General features: G+C 44.6%; 1 protein-coding gene across 1 annotated transcript in view; it reads right to left on the bottom strand.

The window, feature by feature from the left end:
* Nucleotides 1-18,640, bottom strand: part of LOC149342703 (gonadotropin-releasing hormone receptor-like) — a 33,533-nt gene extending 14,893 nt beyond the window's left edge. The window contains exon 1 of the mRNA XM_089542213.1: nucleotides 18,609-18,640. The gene's annotated coding sequence lies outside the window, so the exon portion shown is untranslated. The remainder of the gene's footprint in view (nucleotides 1-18,608) is intronic.
* Nucleotides 18,641-20,063: the final 1,423 nt, after the last annotated feature.

Here is a 20,063-nt window from a genome sequence, read left to right as displayed (position 1 = left end):
AGACGAATTAGATATTTGGAATCCTCTATATGAGCAGGACAGGTTAGGCACCAAAATTAACTAATGAAGTTAAAATTTAGTTATAGTTGTGTTTGTATTTAATTGATTGTTATTAACTAACCGATAACGTCATGATCTAACTAATGGATATTCGTAACGGGCTCGATGAGTAGGACATGTTAGACTTCAGTATTGTCTATTTAAGGTTAATATTTACTTATGGTTAGGCTTAATTACATGGCGGCCATGTCGTCAGCACTCGGTATCTCACAATTTAATACCCATGGCGAACGGGCACCTACCGCCTTGAGGTAAGGAAAAATGGCCCTCGAAAGAGTCGAAAAACTTTTTTGAACCAGATTGGTGAAAAAATATCGGACCTCAAGGTGGTAGGCGCCCGCTCGCCGTAAGGTATGAAAAAGTAGCCTAATCACGTGGCAATACATCACATGTACGATAGATGGCGCTACCGAACAGCTAACGCTCATTACTTGAACGTCTTCCAGACGGTGGCGGCATTTTAGTATGACCTCTATCCCGACGCCGAGACATTTTCCTAGGAGAAGGTCCCTCCTGTATCTTTTGCTCTAGAAACAGAGTGTTGTAGCGAGGGCTACATTACGCGCATTACGCGCAAGTCTCGAAATTCAGCCTCGGCACTAGTTTCACCGTGGCCGCACCGTGACCTTGAGCCGTTGCCTAGCAACCGCCGCAGCTTGCGGCCGCCGCTCTCCGCGCCATCTGGCGTGACGTTACAGAAGGAGCCGGTGCCGCGGCGTGCCGGCGAAACCGAGTTGCAACAGCTGTGCGCATGCGCCTTAGAAGGAGGGGGTTGGTGCAGCTATATATATAGATGGTGGCTCCACGTCGGTGGATACGGATAGTGAGACGGAGAGACTGAAAAAGCCAGGCTTGAGATACAAGATGAAGAACCGGAAATAAAATAAATGCGTCACACTTTGCTGCATAACAGATGTCACGTCTTTAATGTAGACGCAATTAGGCACAACGGGGGGATAGCAACCGAAGGTAAACGTTGGACGTAGCCGGATGGAAACCAAGCTAAACGACAAGTTGTGATCAAGTTTAACCGTACTCTCGCTATGTATATCCTGGCCTCGCTGCGCTAAACCACTGCCATTTTTTCCCCGGCATACATACGTTTTCACTCGTCTAAAAACAAGCTCAAGACAATACAGCAGCGCCCGGAAGCAAAGTGCGTTAAAAAAATGCTGCTGCACTTCTGCCGTCGGCATATGCAAACCTGAGTTTCAATTTTGAAAGTTTGTGTCGTCTGAAAGGGAAAAGACGAACCTTGGGAAAACCTGGCAAATAAGGGCACGCAATGGTAGGGTGCCTAAATTTGAAACTTCAGTGAGGTGGCAGCAGCTGAACAGCACCTCTCGGTGCGAGTTGTTTGTTCAAAACAAATCAAAGCTGTTGCGAAGTTTAAGAAAAGTTTTCAAATAACCGACACGAAGTTCGAATAAAGCACGCCCCAGTTTTCTTTGACAACTGTTTCGAAAACGGGGCCTACTCCGATGGCGCACAGCAAATGCTTCAGCGTTTTGTCTGCGCAGCATGGACAGTTAAGCTCCGCAATGCGCTCCATTCCTGTGGCGGTGCCCAGAATGCTGATACATATAGCTTCCAAGATTGGGCGACGTGACGTGGGTAGGCCAGATTTGGTAAACTTGGCTTTCGCTATCGATATTGGGCGCAAACCCTCGTCCGTCACATCAATTGAGATTTAGCGCGAGTTTTTTCGCTCTCGTCATTAGTAGCGAAAGGCGATTTTTTCATGCGTTTATGGCGGTCATAAGAGGTATTAAGGTGGGTGGTGGTGTTTATGCACAGGCGGAATGAGCCTTAGCAGAGTTAATACCCTAATTTCCTGTAGCATGTCCCCTAGTGACGATCAGTTTTGCGTCTCTCGACAGCTACGGGTTTAACATCATAAATTATAGCGCCGCCACTAGCACTTCGCTCTTTCGGATGAATACTCGGTTTGTACGAACACTCGCGCAAGTAGCAAGTAATCACAGAAATATTCTATACGTGTTCGATTAAGCTCATCCATTGCTCAGTTCTTATTCGGCTCGGTATTTGATTGCGCTATTGGTTTAAGGTTCTTAGAAAATTACTTTCACATCGCTTTGAAATAGATTTAGCATTAACGTCGTGTGCTACGATATAGTGAGCCCTTCACCAGCCGTCGCTCTGGAGCTACAACACCGATTCGGCTGAACACGACCACTACCGTTATTACTTTCGGCCTAGTATGATATGCTTCCTTTTAAAGAAAAATGTTAACTCATTTGCAGAGCATTTTGTTACTTAAGTGCACTCACATTATACAGCTTTACGCTGTTGTTCTTTTACTTGTTTGCCCTAAAAGTGGCTTTCAGAACAGAAACTTGTAAAACTACAAATAAATAAATGTTTCGTGCCAGTGTGGTTGAACTCTTTGACGTCACGATTTCACGCACCATAATTCAGAGTAGCCCGCGCGACCACACTGCTGCCACTTTGCTTAATTTTGTAATTGTAATGGAGTCAGAAGTTTTATCTCTGTTATTTATTAACCCTGCAATGTCCCGGGACAAAGTGCTGCTTCTGATGACGCTCTAAGAAGGAGGAGAAGGACAATCTTGGTGTCTGTTTCTTCGGGCCCTCAGGTTAGCACGCTCTCAGTGGTGGGTGGGCGGGGCTGGTGCTAGCGGAAGGAGATGGCCCCTGAGGGTTGCTATTCCCCCCAGAAACTTGCGGTGCAGAACCAATCAACATTCTCTTTCGAAAAGTGTCTTCATTGGTGGTGCTGAAACAAGTGGGCCATGTAGCCATGGGTACTCGTAGTTCGTACAGTTTTGTGTCTAAAAGAGCATTTTGTTCATGGCTAAATCTGCATACATAGGAGACATGCTTGAAAGTCAATTCACCGATTCGAACTCACCGCATATCTTGTGTGTGGCCTGTTTGTTGGGCATGCAGCTTTACAAGCGTAGTTCGTCTTGTAAATCAATCAATCAATCAACCAATCAATCAATCAATCAATCAATCAATCAATCAATCAATCAATCAATCAATCAATCAATCAATCAATCAATCAATCAATCAATCAATCAATCAATCAATCAACCAATCAATCAATCAATCAATCAATCAATCAATCAATCAATCAATCAATCAATCAATCAATCAATCAATCTTATTTTGCAGAACAGGCTGGGGGGGGTCTCATGGCAAAAAAAACTCCTCTAGGTAGCTTGACGCGGCCTTGAAACCCTCAACTGTCTTAACAAAAACGATAAGGCACTGAATGCAATAAAAATCATAAAAACAGAGGACGTCGCAGGTTAACTCACACTAGATAGCAATGCAGTTAGACGAGTTCCAAAGCACCCAACAAATGAAAATGTGCCGTATGCCGCACAGCCACCAAACGCGCAAGACGTGATTAAGGAATCTTACGCGGCAGCCGTTTCCTGTAAGGAGAAAGGATTGAAGGTTGGGAAGAAGAACCGATGGCTACTTCTTAAGCAGCTGCGTTGCATCGCATCCACAAAATTAGAACTCTGCCTGCTTGAAATATGAAATGGCCTGGTTCGTGCACAGCCTGTGTAAACGACAGTACAGCCTCCAGTCCAGTTTGACTGTACGATCAGTAGGCGGTCCTAATGTCTGCATTTGTTTGCACTAACATAACCTAACTCAGTATCACATTGACCCTTTGTGTGCTTTTTCTTTTGGCACTTGCACAACTAACGCTTTACCGCGCATAGCGCTTGTTGTTGGTTTTCGTTTGTTTTGTTAAAAAGGCTCTCTGAAAGAAAGCAAATAAGGTTTTAGAAAGCTAGAACCAGAAAAAGAACTGAGAAGGTATTGGGTTGATGAGACCTCTTGTGCTACTTCGACATCGTCAGATACATATAATTAAGTGAAAAGATGCATATACTTGCAGAACCTCCAGCCAATACTTGCCCGCTGTATTTAGTAAGTTGATTAGGTCAAAGCGACTGTCCACGGGCTTACAGAACGAAAGAACCTTCCTGAGTGCTGACATCATGAAACTAACAATAGAGGCTAGCGTTTAACCTGTCTTTTGCACAGTGTAGATCGGCACCGGATTCTGGAAATCAGGATCTATCTCTAACCTGAGGTTTTATTTAAAATCTGAACTCTAATGTTTACTATTATGTCCACAGCAAACCAAGAAGCACCCCTATTTTCGCATAACAAGCACGTTAGGTTCCACTTCAAAATTTTTGAAACGCGCAGCTCGATGGCTTCTGCGGCTTTGCATAAATTTATGGCTAAATGTATATTGACCATTGGCTGAAGTTGTGTGCTACACAGCTGGCCTCTTTAAGATGTGTGAGCTCAGAGGGTGAGCAGCTTTTCACAATAGCTGTGTCATTCTATCAACTATGCAGACAGGAGCCGAATCTTGGCCCAATATAAAAGTTGTAGGCTTATATTATAATTAAACTAGCAATATTTATTGCGAAGGTATGTGCTGATTATGCCCCTTTCGGGCCCTGTTGCTTGTTGGAAACTCTCACTTCACTTAGGTTGCTAAGTTCGGTATAAAAGTTTGTTTATTGTAGACACCGGTGTTGTCCTGACTGAAGTTTTCTTCCGGACACTTCTGCTCCATTTCTTTGAAACCTTAGTCCTTCATTTTGAGGGCGACACTTACTGTTTCTTCGGCATGGTGTAGCTAGCGCATCATCTTTCACTGTACCACAGCGAGAAAGAAACTTAAATAGCCGGTTGGAAACAGGCTCAATACGTATGCATGAAAAAATGCTAGGAACAAAGCGAGTCCGATCTCCCGAAATCATTTTTTTGCATCCATTTAGTATAATTTGTAGCCGATAATCAAAACCTCGATCACACTAGAGCTCTTCATCTTAGTTCTGTCGCGAAACAAGGCGACAAACAAAAGCTGAATGGGTTCGCTGTTCAGCGGCAGAGTATTAGGGAAATAAACAATAGGACATTGTACTGTTTCGCTTTTTTCAAACGAAAGTGGGACCAAGCCAAAAATGAAACACGTATCTTGATCTGCTGGAGAACTTGGAAGCATCAGCGTCACTAATAAATCAAAGTGTACTTCGATAAACTACAAAGCGAATATCCCTTCTTCCAAATCAAGAACGACGGTTCTTAAAGCGAATATTCGAATTTGCGAGCTGGGATTGAACGAATAAGTGAAAAGGGATAGGTAAGTTGCAAGTAGAGGGCCAGATGATAGTTGGTTTCTAGCACTGTGGTTACAAAGTTACCTCGCACGCAAGCCAAAGCAGTGGTTTATGGTCTAGGTAAGTTGCAAGTAGAAGGCCAGATGATAATTGGTTTCCAGCACTGTGGTTACAAAGTTGCCTCGCACGCAAGCCAAAGCAGTGGTTTATGGTCTGGGTAAGTTGCAAGTAGAGGGCCAGATGATAGTTGGTTTCCAGCACTGTGGTTACAAAGTTACCTCGCACGCAAGCCAAAGCAGTGGTTTATGGTCTAGGTAAGTTGCAAGTAGAAGGCCAGATGATAATTGGTTTCCAGCACTGTGGTTAAAAAGTTGCCTCGCACGCAAGCCAAGGCAGTGGTTTGTGGTCTAGGTAAGTTGCAAGTAGAGGGCCAGATGATAGTTGGTTTCCAGCACTGTGGTTACAAAGTTGCCTCGCACGCAAGCCAAGGCAGTGGTTTATGGTCTAGGTAAGTTGCAAGTAGAAGGCCAGATGATAATTGATTTCCAGCACTGTGATTACAAAGTTGCCTCGCACGCAAGCCAAAGCAGTGGTTTATGGTCTAGGTAAGTTGCAAGTAGAGGGCCAGATGATAGTTGGTTTCCAGCACTGTGGTTACAAAGTTACCTCGCACGCAAGCCAAAGCAGTGGTTTATGGTCTAGGTAAGTTGCAAGTAGAAGGCCAGATGATAATTGGTTTCCAGCACTGTGGTTACAAAGTTACCTCGCACGCAAGCCAAGGCAGTGGTTTATGGTCTAGGTAAGTTGCAAGTAGAAGGCCAGATGATAATTGGTTTCCAGCACTGTGGTTACAAAGTTGCCTCGCACGCAAGCCAAGGCAGTGGTTTATGGTCTAGGTAAGTTGCAAGTAGAAGGCCAGATGATAATTGGTTTCCAGCACTGTGGTTACAAAGTTGCCTCGCACGCAAGCCAAAGCAGTGGTTTATGGTCTAGGTAAGTTGCAAGTAGAAGGCCAGATGATAATTGGTTTCCAGCACTGTGGTTACAAAGTTGCCTCGCACGCAAGCCAAAACAGTGGTTTATGGTCTAGGTAAGTTGCAAGTAGAGGGCCAGATGATAGTTGGTTTCCAGCACTGTGGTTACAAAGTTACCTCGCACGCAAGCCAAAGCAGTGGTTTATGGTCTAGGTAAGTTGCAAGTAGAAGGCCAGATGATAATTGGTTTCCAGCACTGTGGTTACAAAGTTGCCTCGCACGCAAGCCAAGGCAGTGGTTTATGGTCTAGGTAAGTTGCAAGTAGAGGGCCAGATGATAGTCGTTTCCAGCACTGTGGTTACAAAGTTTCCTCACACGCAAGCCAAATCAGTGGTTTATGGTCTATGGATTTTCAGTTTAATACGAAGAACGCCGATAGCAGTACGTCGAATTCATTTTGTGAAACTGTGTTTTAACCGACAAAGGTGACATGCACCGAAACCAGCTGGCTATTCAGTACCAGTTAAAATGGGCCATTGGGCAAAACTAAGCGCTGGAACCAGAAACATGACGTAACGGCGGTACCTTTCAAATATAGAACTGTGGTTATGTGTTTTGACTTTGGGAACCGTGAACTCACACGCCATCGCAAATCGGAAGGCTCCACATTCTAGCCAACCGTTGCCGGCTACGGTCGACTGAGAGTGTTATCAACGGCGTAGGGCCATCGCTTAGTCAAGTTTCTTTTCGATGTAAGGACACTAACAACTTTTGGAGCCGTAACACCCAACATCCAACAGTTAACGCGAAATCATTCATAAAGGGCCAGAAAAAGTGTCATATTCTGGCTTCCGCGACAATTAGGCGAGAGTTTCATCGCTGCCGAGATTATGCGAACCACACAATGCGTGCTCTTGTGGTTCAACGCAGTGCCACCAAAACACATGTAAGCTTTTATAACTAAATTTCCACTTACGCTTTTGTCTTGCCACCCGATCATTTAACTTCGACATATTTACTTTTTGTTACAACTTCACGACTTCTTTCTGCAAAGATAGCTCTTAATACGACCACTTGTGTGTTAATTAGTGCTACATGGGCTGGTCGCGCTAAAAAAGTACGAGATAAACTCTACGCGACTTTTGATAAGACAGGAACATCATATATTTGACCGAAAAAAAGCGATAATTGGTTAGTAAGAAAATAGCATTTTCAGCCACAAATCAAAAAGTTGTGTTCTGAAATAAGTAGCAAAAAACATCCGCCGAATTGTCAACAAATATGAAATGATAATTTCGAGCTCTAGGTTGGCGGACTCTCTAGGTGAGCTCTAGGTTGGCTTGAATTGGCGGACAGCTGACCAGAACAAGTTAGGAAATTATAGTAGAAATAAAAAATATCGGCTGACATTGGTAAAGTCGGTTGTTTCGATTCCTGAGACGAAAATTTGTAAGTACAATTCGGCATTGAAAATCGCATAGACCAAGCTGAAGCGAAGCTGAATCTCGAACTTCGGTATTATCGGCGTATCCCATAAAGTGACCATATTACGGCTAAATATGACTTTTTTATTCTTTACTGCAAATTTTGTTCTCCTTTCAAAATTATTCACTGCACTGCGTTGGCATTTGCGTTATATCAAAGGCGCCTTTTGGTGTGAAAAAGATGCAAGTTTCAGTGACGTTCTCCCACACCACCGAGTAAAGTGCTTTGTGCTGTTGTAACTAGATGGCACCACAGTGTTTTGCATTTGTCGGTTCATTTAAATTTTCACCGACGAGGCGTACGCAAGTGTGCCACAACGGCTTGGAGTGCGGGAGCCCAAGTACACTTTTTGCCCCACTAAAACTCTCTGATTAGTGTCTGGCGGTTCGATCTATATTTGCTTTTGTTTCCTTAATATCGCCGAAGTTTTATCGTTATCATGCTCACTCATCATGGTTCCCATCATCAGGATACTTAAAACGAGCGCATCCACTGACCTGTAAAAAAATTCTGTTCCGTTTTTAACCAAGTCAGCTTTCTTGGACATCACTTTTATTTGTGGGACAGCTGTGGGATATTGCAAGATATTGGTATAAACATATTGATGTGAATGGTGTAATATTCCGAGATGTAGCAAATTCTTCATTTAAAAAGTCGGTCCTGTGTTCGCACTCAGTAGTTAAGACTGCCATAGGAAACCAGTGATGTGCGTTTTTGACAGTAATTGCGAGGAGACAGTGTTTTGCAATATTGTGAGATACTGTTGAATATATTGTTGAGAATGACCTAATGTTCCGATGTGCACCAAATTCGTATTTTTAATGTTATTCCTACGCTCGTACCGAGTAGTTAAGACTGCCATTGACAACCAGTGGGTTGCGTTTCGACAATAAATAGCAGACAACTACAAGCTTCCCCGGGGGGATCTGCGGAAATACTGATTGTTTTGATGAAATATTTCGATTTGCGAAAAAATTGGGTTCATAAACAACTTGCCATTAAAAGGAGCGCTTATCCAGACTTTCTCGATAAGGAAACCGTTGCGGAATAGGGCATGTTGTGCATAATGTTCTCCGCTGCGGAAAAAAAAAATATTAGCCCAAAAAATTCAGTTGTTACACCTTTGAAAATGCTTCTGAGATAGAGCATAATCCACGGAACGAGCCTGCGCGTGGTGGGTGTTGCCGTTGTCCATGTCTTTACAAATATCACAAATTCGTTGCGGACGTGAACCTTGATTATGGCGGATTTGTGCGCCTTCCCCGTTCTCTAGCTAGTCCGTACTCTTCCCATGAGTGCTTTTTCCGGACTGGGAGTACTAAATTGAATTAACTGTCACTCTGCTGAATAAGCTGCTTTTCATTTTTCTTAGATTATGGCATGAATCGCTTGCCCCCATAATGTCTTGTACACACCAGCAACTCCGTCGCAACTCAATAAAGCCCACGCAGTGCAAGTAAAGCTGATGAAATACAGATTTTCCTCGCGCGTATGATCCCCTTCGATTACCTCACGCGAGTGGACACAGGGCGAAAGTGCACGCCCGCCGTCATCGTTACCCTTCAGGAATGGACTATCGTGGCGGGCGTGGCACTGTTTATATGCACAGTTTTATATATATCTCCTCCCCATATCCTTCCTCGCTGTCACTCCCGTAATTCATTCCGCCTTGCTCTCCTTTTCCTATCCCTTTTATTTCCGCTAGACGCAGCTCAGGTGCTTCAGGAATCGATGGCAGATAGCGCGGCTAGCAACATCTTTTTACTTTCGTTTTTTTTAGTTAATAAAACAACCACTTACGACTACTACTACGTAGCGACTGTGTCAAATTAGTCAAGGCTTGTCGGAGCATCCGTTAAATACAAAGAATGTAAAGTTGGTGAATATCAGGTCGCATATGAGGTTCGTTATGCGAACCTCAGTCCGCTGTGTTCCTGGGTCCAAGTCGGAATCTCTATGACATCAAAGCCGCTGGTAACAAGGCGGCTTACTGCTTTGGGCAAGAAGCTCAACAACGCCCACCGTCGGATGGCGGTTTCAAAATACGAGAATTTCGAAAAGCGGCGCGTCCCGCCGCACTTCGACTCGGCCGCCCCCGCATCCTTGCGACAGAGCAAGTCTGTAGCGAGAGACAGGCAGCGTGCTGCATCGCCTACGCACCACGTATACCTATATGCTGGCGAGGCTACGCAAGATCCAGTGTGCCGCATCAGCTCTCTGCTTGAAACGGGTGTTTGCGAGAGATGCTCAGCGCTTTCTCTTTGTTTGTCCATGTTTTCGTGATGAGAGCAAGGTACTAATGCTCAAACAAGGCATATGGAATGTGCAACTGGGCTGTATTTTTCGCTTTGTTTCCTGATTGTCCGAGAGTTTCGACTCACGCCCTAGCTAGTCAATTCTCGAAGTTTTCAGAGGACACCAGGCTTTTGAGAACGAGGTAGGAGATATAATTTGTTTTGCAATGAGGCGCCCGCATAGAAGTTGCAACCTGTATGATTATTGCACTGCTACTCTCGCATCCACTTCAGTATTACTACCACTACAACCACCACCAGCCTACGTACTCCAAATCAGTTTTCTGTGCCGCTACAAACCGGTATTTTTTTTTCTAGTTTCTGTTCTTCTTTCCCCCTCCCACGGCTCCCTTTTTCTTTGTTCTATAACGCAGTCCATACATCCTCTTTCTTTCTTTCTTTCTTTCTTTCTTTCTTTCTTTCTTTCTTTCTTTCTTTCTTTCTTTCTTTCTTTCTTTCTTTCTTTCTTTCTTTCTTTCTTTCTTTCTTTCTTTCTTTCTTTCTTTTTTTCTTTCTTTCTTTCTTTCTTTCTTTCTTTCTTTCTTTCTTTCTTTCTTTCTTTCTTTCTTTCTTTCTTTCTTTCTTTCTTTCTCTCTTTCTTTCTTTCTTTCTTTCTTTCTTTCTTTCTTTCTTTCTTTCTTTCTAAGATACGTACTCTGTGGTTTCACCTGTGTGACACGGCGGGTTTTTACAACTTCTTTTAATTATAATCGAATCTGCACAAGGCCGCATAGTGTCCTGAGATGGACACTGTGTCATCTGATCAATCCTTACGCGCTCACCCGGTGCTTTTAAAACTGCAATGATATCTCTACACATGGAGGTAACTGCATTTTGCCTCCACTGAATATCAATCCAGCAGTCTCGTATCCCGGAGCGGGAGGCTGTAATGGCTGAGCCCCACCGGTCGGTGAGCGCTATCTCTTCAACGTGCACCCATGCTCGCGGAAACCCGGGATGTGTTTCTTTTCCCAGTTAGTCGTTTTATCGATCACGGTTGCAATTCGAGGCATTTGTTTTTCAGTGCCAGAAAACAAAATAGAGAAATTAAATAAAAAATAAAACAAGCTCCTACACCCCCCCCCCCCCTTTTGTTACCGCGCGCAGCAGCAACCATGCTTATCTTCCTACCCAGTCCCGTCCCAGAAAAACCTGTCCACGCGTGCTTTTCCTCTGTGACAGTCCTACACCGAGGCGTTGCACTGGAAAACCTGTCTTCATACGAATTAGACGCAGGGGAACAAAAGAAAAGGAAAGTGACTAGGAAAACCAGTACACTCTAAAGAAAAAGAGCTGTGGCGCCTTTCAGACCTCTGTCTAAAGCATGAGCCTCGGCTTCGTGCTAAGCAAGAACACAAAGTAGGAGCGAACGATACGTACGTACGCGACATTTTTGTTGTAAGGAATAGAGTTTAACACATAAAACAAGTGAGTTTTACGCGCCTTAATACGATAATAGTGCTGTTTTATGTAGCGCCGACATTACAATAAAAAGAGTGCTTTCACCGCGCACAGTGTCTTGATGCCTGATGATTTGTGTGACGTCTGATGCGATTACGGGATGGCGGTTCTTTGAGTTCTAATTTTTCTCTAGATCGCAGAGGCGTTGACAGGCGTCACTTGCCTTGAGAGGCAAAACAATTTCAACAATGCAGTGAGCAAGCTTGCTTCTGGTGGGTTTTTCGATTGTCCCTCTGGCTTCTCTGTCTGTCTCGTACTTTCGCCATTCGTTTGCGGCAAAAGGCATTACGTAGCATTACGACACATGTTAACTCCGTCTTTTGGTGCTCGCGGAGTACTTTCTACGGTAGACGCATGCTATCTGGGGAGTTGGACGGACATTTTCTTCGAAAAGGCGACCAAAAGTAAACTGCAGACAGCGAAGAAACGCGCAAGACACACAGGTCGGCGACGACGAATGTGCCTTGAGTGTTTCTACTCATCGTGCAGTCCACCTTTTAGCGTCTTTTCGCGGAAAAAGTTCTATGTATTATTCTTGATTTTTAGACGATTTTTGTTCAAGCATCCCATTTTCCTTTTCCTGCAACACTTCCTCCGATGGAGATAAGGTTGAAAGTGCGTTTCCTGAAGTCATAGTGCAGCATTCTTCCAGGGTAGTTGACTAGCATCACGTGGAGGTGTGCCATCTTAAGGAACTATTATTTTTTTTTAATTTAGTGGCAACTTGATGGTTAAGTTTGCTAGCGGGAAATTTTCCAGTCGCACTAAGTTTTCTGGCTAAAATTTTCTTCCTTTGTGTTTCTTGATCGCATATTTGCTTAAAAGAGTTGCCACACCACGATCTTTTAAACTTCGCCCACTGCAACCAAGTAGTCAAGTTGAGTAACTGATGTGCTGTTTTTTTTTTATCTACGCCCCAGGGCTACATTCCTTTCACTCTGCACGAGTAAGGAAGCTTATGTTTTAAGGCAAGAACACAACCGCGGTATCTAGTGCTCAGTTCTCAAATTCTTGTTCCACCCAGAGTTCCCTTCATATCAGTTCATTTCGCTTAATGACGTGGAGGAGCGCTTTGGACAAAAAAAAAGAGAAATGGATATGCGAAAATTCCAGTTTTCTTCTTTATGATCTCTGGGCAGTGCTCCTGTGTGCAGGGTCGATTGATTGGGAATCGATCACGAGGGATGGTGCTAAGCAATGTAACACTGCTGCGATCTAATGAAAAATAAAACTATGTCACGCTCTCTGTGCCCTTTGACATTCATCCTGCTGACGGTACTCCGGTGTCCACGAGCGTTCATAATGTCGAAGGAAGAAAAGCTACAAGAAACGCCGACTGCGTTTGCAAGTGCGGCTGAGCAGGACGTGGTACACATACTTGTCGGTTGGGGTGTTTGTTCGGAGGCAGAAGAATCATCACAAAAATTGCTGCAAGTCAGGATTATAATCCACAACCTGAACGAAAAAACGTAGCGTTGAAACAGGACACAGAAAGATGAGAACAGGACGGGGCTACAAGTTACAACTGAATGAAATCGATCAACGAAAGACACATCCCTTCTCGAGCAAAGACACGCATGCGCAAACTTGAAAGAATGGCAAAACTGTGATAATCTAGAAAAATCCGGTAAAAGAAACAGAGACGAAAAGGGGAGGAATAGCCACCGCTCATGAAGACTGTTGTACAAACATTAAGTGCGTCTTAGAAACTTTCTTTCTTTTTCCATTAGTTAAATAGATGGTGTGCTAATGCACGTGTCACTACCACGTTGTGATATTTCATGAGCTTCCAAGATTTCCCTCGCCAATTGATCTTTACCCCTTCCTAAGACATTCGTGCGGTTCAAAGAGGGAAAGCAACCTGTGCAGCTCTTGCAATGCTTTGGCAAGTGCTCATCAGTTTGCTGACGAAGCGAAGATGCATGTTCACTGTGCCTCACGTTTAGGCATCTGCCTGTTTTCTAGATTATCACAGTTTTGCCATTCTTTCAAGTTTGTGCATGCGTGTCTTTGCTCGAGAAGGGATGTGTCTTTCGTTGATCGATTTCATTCAGTGGTAAGTTGTAGCCCCGTCCTGTCCTCATCTTTCTGTGTCCTGTTTCAATGCTACGTTCTTTCGTTCAGATTATGTATGACCAACTGGCCCCACAGTGTACTCTGTTAAATATAATCCACAACGTACAGTCTCTCCCTGGCAGTATTCGCAGCTTGACGAGTCTACCTCATTGGGCGCTTTTTTTTAGCTGTACAGCGCACTCAGCTTTCCTCGCTGCTTTTGGTGCTTTACTTGCCGCAGTTTTCAGCCGCTTCACTTCCTCGCGCTGAGGTGCATGCTCAGTGCCCCCTGTCTGCTTTCTCTGTCTGACACTCCCAAACATTCGCCCGCTCTTCATCGGGATTAACGATGCATTCAGCCGCCTTCTCACATTCGTGTGCTGCTAAACATACAAAGCTGCTACTGGCGACATAGGCGGGCCTTTTTCACCTCTTAAGACACCCGGCTCAAATGCATGGCTGTGACAACAGCGTTGCTAGTGCCAATCATATGTAAACGTGAAACTAAGAGATGTAATGTAAAGACAATGGTTTGAAAATCTAGCGCGAGAAGCTGCGATGATGACCTACAGGTCATAAAGACATCAGGAAGGTTTGGTTTGGTTTATGGGATTTAACGTCCCAAAGCGGCTAAGGCTATGAGAGACGCCGTATTGGAGGGCTCCAGAAATTTCGACCGTGCTCCAGAAATTTCGACCACCTAGGTTTCTTTAACGTGCACTGACAACGCACAGTACACGGGTCTCTAGAATTTCTCCTCCAAAGAAATTCAACCGCCGCGGCCGGGATCGAACCCGTGTCTTTCGGGTCAGCAGCCGAGCACCATAACCACTAAGCCACCGCGGCGGCAGACATCAGGAAGCGAAGCAACCATGTTTGCGCCGGCACTGATTCGTATCTCTGCACGGGACAATACCACGGTAAAGTTTTTTTTTCTCCCGGATACTATTCAGACGGTGCATTTCGGACTATTTCACAAAGGTTCGGTTTCACGTTCGGCCTGAGGTTCGACGCAGTTTTTGGATGATGTGGTCTCTAGTTTGCCGAAAATTACAGCTAAAAGAAAGTATTCCATGGTCTATAATATTTCTCCAAGCAGTGAGTTTACCTGCACGCCATTCGAAATTCTCGTGAAGACAGATTTTATCAGGCACAATAACATAATTTTTCCTGCGTTACCAAATTATGCGCATCTTGGAAAATTTTTACGATCTCCTCATTCTTTGAGTGTTCATTTGACTCATCCTGATGTCTCGAGGTCGCAATATCCACCCACTGTGACAGTTTGTATGGTACGTTCTGCATACCTGTAAAGAAAAATCCTTTGATATTATGCCTTGCTAAGTGACTAAATTGTTTTATTTAAGCCTGAATGAGCTACTTGACAAAAAAAAAAAAGATATGTGAACAGAAATGCCGGTTGGCGCATGAAGTGTTAACCACGGGTACGCGAACAGCGGTGAAGTTCGCACTGGTGTCACCTGAGGGAATTAACACCGTACACATCGGAAACGCTCCAAACTGGAGACTCTAGCACGAATTATGGGATAATATATGTATGAGAGAAGCCAACAGCCACAGAAACCAAAGGATACAGGGGATTTTAATTTATTTATTTAATTTGTGGTGTTGATCAATTTAGAATATTACTGAATATGTTATCGCTTAAAGCTAATTGATTAGAACGTCCGCCGCTTATGAACGTGGGTGGCGCTGATGAACACTGTCAAGGTTAGATCACTAGCAAACATAAATACCCCCGAAAGCAGAAGATCAGACAGCCGTCGCTGTAGCTCAGCGGTAGAGCACCGGACGCGTAATTCGGAGGTCGTGGGTTCGGATCCCACCGGCGGCATGTGGTTGTTTTTTCTTCTGCTTTTCTAATCAATTAGCTTTAAGCAATAACATATTCAGTAATATTCTAAATTGATCAACACCACAAATTAAATAAATAAATTAAAATCCCCTGTATCCTTTGGTTTCTGTGGCTGTTGGCATCTCTCATACTTATAACGAGCCCCTCATTCCCCTTCCCTTGTTTGGGATAATATATGGTTGACTGAAGTGTGGAAATAAATTCTGCTTTTGGCAGACACATTTCACACAAATAATAATTCTAACTATCTGTTTAGCCGGTGAACAACTAGCCTTGGGAAAAACGAGATTTTTCTAGGACCAGCGCGCTTAAAGCGAGAAATGGTGGAGATTTTGCGCTTACGTTGCTGTGATTTAAGCTTCCTGAGGTGCCTGAATTAATCGGAAGGCTTTTTTTTCTTTAAGTGGGGCAATTCTAGGCCGATAATTTCTGGTTGCTTTCGTGCTTTTGCAGCCGTGCGCGAAGCTATACTCGCAACGTTCGACTCTCGACTGCGCCTTGCGAATGTAGTGATTCAAAACAGGATTTCAACAATGCTCACAGGGGTACTAAGGAGTGGCTGATCTATCTGGAAAAACAAACTATGAACAGTAAAGAAAGGCAAGGTCTTTTGTGCTCTGTGTTCGAGTTTTAATACCCACTTTTTGTGTGAGTGGGACTACAGCGATTTCCATGGAAATGCAGTTACAATTTTTATGTTTTTGTGTAGAGTATGTTGCCCCTTTGTGTTGTTCTTTTTGAAATCTAAGAAGGAATGCGTTGAGCACATAAACCGTAAAGTGAATGCAAGCTGGGTCCAAAAAAGTTTTTTGTTCAGGGCGCCATTCTGCAGGCGAACTTGTCAGCTGTTCACTAATACTAATATTGAAAATTTTGAAATCTGTGCATTGTTTCCCATTTCATCCCACATTACGGCGATCTCGAGCCGCATACGGACAGGCCACATGCACACTCGCGGTTAAATGAAGTATGATGACAACCGTGTCTTCTCGTCGTTAGCTTTGCAATTCAACCAACCCAACATCACCACTCACAACAATTCGATGTCTTGTTTGCCTTGACACGATAATAATGGCCGAAAAGCATATTTACGCCCGAAACCTTTCGCCATCTCGCCCATGGCTGTGTTGCAAGTGTCAGGTCACGGGAGAGGTTTAGGACTAAATGCCTCTGACCGCAACGAGATAGAGGCTGGGGTGAATAGCGGTCCTTGATCTAGTACTCCATCAATCTCGCTGCGCAGACTGCGCAGCACTTAAGGTGACTGCACTTTTCCATATTTTTTTTTTCCTGCCGTGGTACCAAGTGATCCCGGCGGCTTTACGCAACTGGACGAACGTCCGGCTGAATGAAGATTGTTGGTTTACTCACAGCATCGCTCTCTATATAGGTTCTCTAGTTCATTACTTAAGACTCTTGGCATGTACTTCAGGTAGCCTTGCACGCACATTTTAGTGCATCACTGCATCGCGGCACCTCAAATAAGAGAAAAAAATTACTGCGCAAAAAACGCCTGGACGAGAATTGCACTCAGCCGCCCAACTTCCGTATGCCGCGTAAGGCCGCCTTCGGTTGATGGGGAGATGTGAAACACCCGTGTACTAAGACTTCTATTCACAATAAAGACCCCCGGATGGCCAAATACATTCCTGATACTTCCTTCTCGCTTGCCTGATACATCCGGTAATCAACAGAAGTGTTCTGACACACATACACTTATTAATCAGTCAATAATTAAATACACTGCGCCCATGTTTAAGCATTTGAGTACTGAAGCGGCGTCATGAGACGTCGCGATGCGCAACCAAAGTTTTCCCGCCGAAAAGAAAATGATGCGAAGAATCACGCTGGAAAAAGTCTACCGAGACCCCCAGGAATTAATGCTGACAACTTGAAATGGTGCTTCAAGTGCTCTATGAAAAGAAGAGCACTTCAAATTATTTTTCGGACATATCGCAGGTCGTCGACCAATGACACGGAGAGCATACCAACGGAAGCGAGATGACACAACGGTGTCTAACGCGGGCCCTCCTCAAAGTTACACCGTTAATCTTCTCAAGTAAATCGTTCACAAGACTGAAGGCCTTCACAAGCGCGTCTCTCCGATCATTTCTTTTATGCCCAGTCAATTTTGTTTTTTTTGCTTGTAGGAAGAGCCCAAGAGTGGCCTATAATCGACAGTAAACACATCATATCGTACTGTATTAGTCAAAAAGTTTGCACCCGTATATTGTTTGATAAAGGTGAAAAGGCTTCGCTATCGCCGTAAGGTGCTCTGTACACTGCACCAACCTCCTCCGCTACCTTTGGTCATCATCTGCGTAATTGCTGCTCGCTTAGGAGTGATCATAGCTCCAGTGCATTAGAATTTAAGTGGAAATGTTTTAAAAGAAGTAAGAGCTCATCCGTTACTTTTTTTTTTACTCACAGGTTTTTACTTATAGTTTGAATGGAAGGAAACAAGAGTTTATGGGGTTTATAGTTTACGGGGGTTTAACGTTCCAAAACGACTCCGGCTATGGGGGACGCCGTAGGGAAGGGCTTCTAAAATTTCGACCACATCGGGTACTTTAACGTGCACTGACGTCGCACAGTACACGGGCCTCTAGAATCTCCCCTAAATCGAAATTCGACTGTCGCGGGCCGGGATCGAACACGCGTCTTCCGGGTCAGCAGCCGAGCGCCGTAGCCACTGAGTGACCGCGGCGGCGAATGGAAACAAGCGAAAGTTCGATAGAGTTCAGTGCAATGCAGTAATTGTTTTCTTTTCGGATTTGTTACAACTGACTGTTCAGACAAATGCGCGCACGCTGTATATATTACGCCAACTGGCGAAGTTGCTGAAATTTTTGTTAATGAAAAAGAGTAAATAAATTGGCAAGTATAAATGACCAGAAAGACTGTGTTGTCACAAGAAGGCACTTCATTACTTTCCCCTTTCGTTGACACTTGCTGTTTCCCTGTTTTATTGTCTTAGTCACAGGACAATATCAAAAACACGAGAAAAACCCAAAGCGTTAAAATGCACAGTATTTCTCATACGCATAACTTTCTTTTTAACGCGCAAGTAGCAAGTTATCTTTCCCACCTACCTTACTTCCTGAACTTCCCAGCGGCCTGCGCATGAAGAATTGCCAACACTGTGCACATGCACCTAAGTTGTCAACGTAATTACCGATTCCTTATCAAATTGCTCCCAGCAGGTGGCAAGCACCTAGATAAGCCGTTACAGCGATGGATAACAGTGCGAGGAACTTACCGCAAGCGGCGCAGCTGTGGTTGGTGTAATCCGAATCAGGACGTCGTCCATCGAGCTCGAACCGCAACCGACTGGTGCCGGCGCGGCATGTGTGGTGGACGCGAGTGCGCTGCGAGAAAGCCGAACGACAGGAGCGCCACCGATCGCGCCGGCAATCCCTCCCTTTCCCTCCTTTTCCAGCCTGCTCCCTTTCGCGCCAAACTTTTCATCTCTTTCTTTCCCCCTCTCTTTGTTCGTCCGATACTTTGTCTTTCTCTCGCTATCTTTTGATCCTGCGGCGCGTTCGGGGCCACGGGCACGATTATTATGACGCCCTGTTTGTTTTCGCATTTCGCCGATATCCTCTGTTTACAAGCACAGGTGTGCAAGACTTTATGGCACCTGATTTTCAGCGCAGCTGGGCGTAAGTGAGGAGTGGGATGTTGGAGGCTGTTATGCGTGCTCCTGAACCGAAAGAAATAGCTATGTGGTTTGCCCAATGGGGGTTCTGAAGTATGCATTATGAGCAGTCATGCGATTAGGGTGGACGAAGCTTCAAGTAAATTTCGTTGTGGTCTGTGTACACCAGGTATCCGGACGGAGGGGGTTACGGTATTGACTGCTACCAGTCTCTCCTTGCCATTTTGGCCCGTGGAAATTTCAAGCACCTTTCATTTCTTTATAAGAGTACAGGCACCTAACTTTTGAGTTCGTGTTTTCTTCTTTGTGTGAAGAAGAAGATGGACCCCTTTGCTGGATGCGACGAAGAAGAATCAGTTGTGGAACTGCCATCGCGCAGATCGTGTTGGTCTTGATCACCCCGCTCCCTCGCCGACCTCGACGCCGTCCCCGACGTCCTTCTTCTACATTGTGTTACGATGCGTAACACACTATTATATATGAACCCGCCGCGGTGGCTGAGTGGTTACGGCGCTCGGCTGCTGACCCGAAAGACGCGGGTTCGATCCCGGCCGCGGCGGCTAGAATTTCTTTGGAGGAGAAATTCTAGAGGCCCGTGTACTGTGCGATGTCAGTGCACGTTAAAGAACCCCAGGTGGTCGAAATTTCCGGAACCCTCCACTACGGCGTCTCTCATAGCCTTAGTCGCTTTGGGACGTTAAACCCCATAAACCAACCAAACTATTATATATGAATTACCACGTCGTATTCTCCTACGACCACTGCATAATTTATAATCAAATTTCTTTCTCGTGCTGTTTCGGTTTTGATTTCAACAGCCGAAAGATGACTGTGACGTCAAAGAATGGTTAGAGGTCACGTGAGGCATGAAAAACTGCAATATAATCACTGCTTCTACGTGCATTGTCATTCCGGCTCTTGAGGAAGGCTGTCTTCAGCACTGTAGTGGATTAAAACGATCAAGCAGCGATTATGTCGCAGTTTTTCCGTGCCTCGCGTGACGTATAACCACACTTTGACGTCACAGCCATTGTTCGGCTGTTAAAAATGAAACCG

This window comes from Amblyomma mixtum, chromosome 5, assembly GCF_055824585.1.
Source record: "Amblyomma mixtum isolate Tamu chromosome 5, ASM5582458v1, whole genome shotgun sequence".
Taxonomy (NCBI): domain Eukaryota; kingdom Metazoa; phylum Arthropoda; class Arachnida; order Ixodida; family Ixodidae; genus Amblyomma; species Amblyomma mixtum.
Note: the sequence above shows the minus strand (reverse complement) of the source record. Positions and strands in the feature narration are given on the sequence as shown.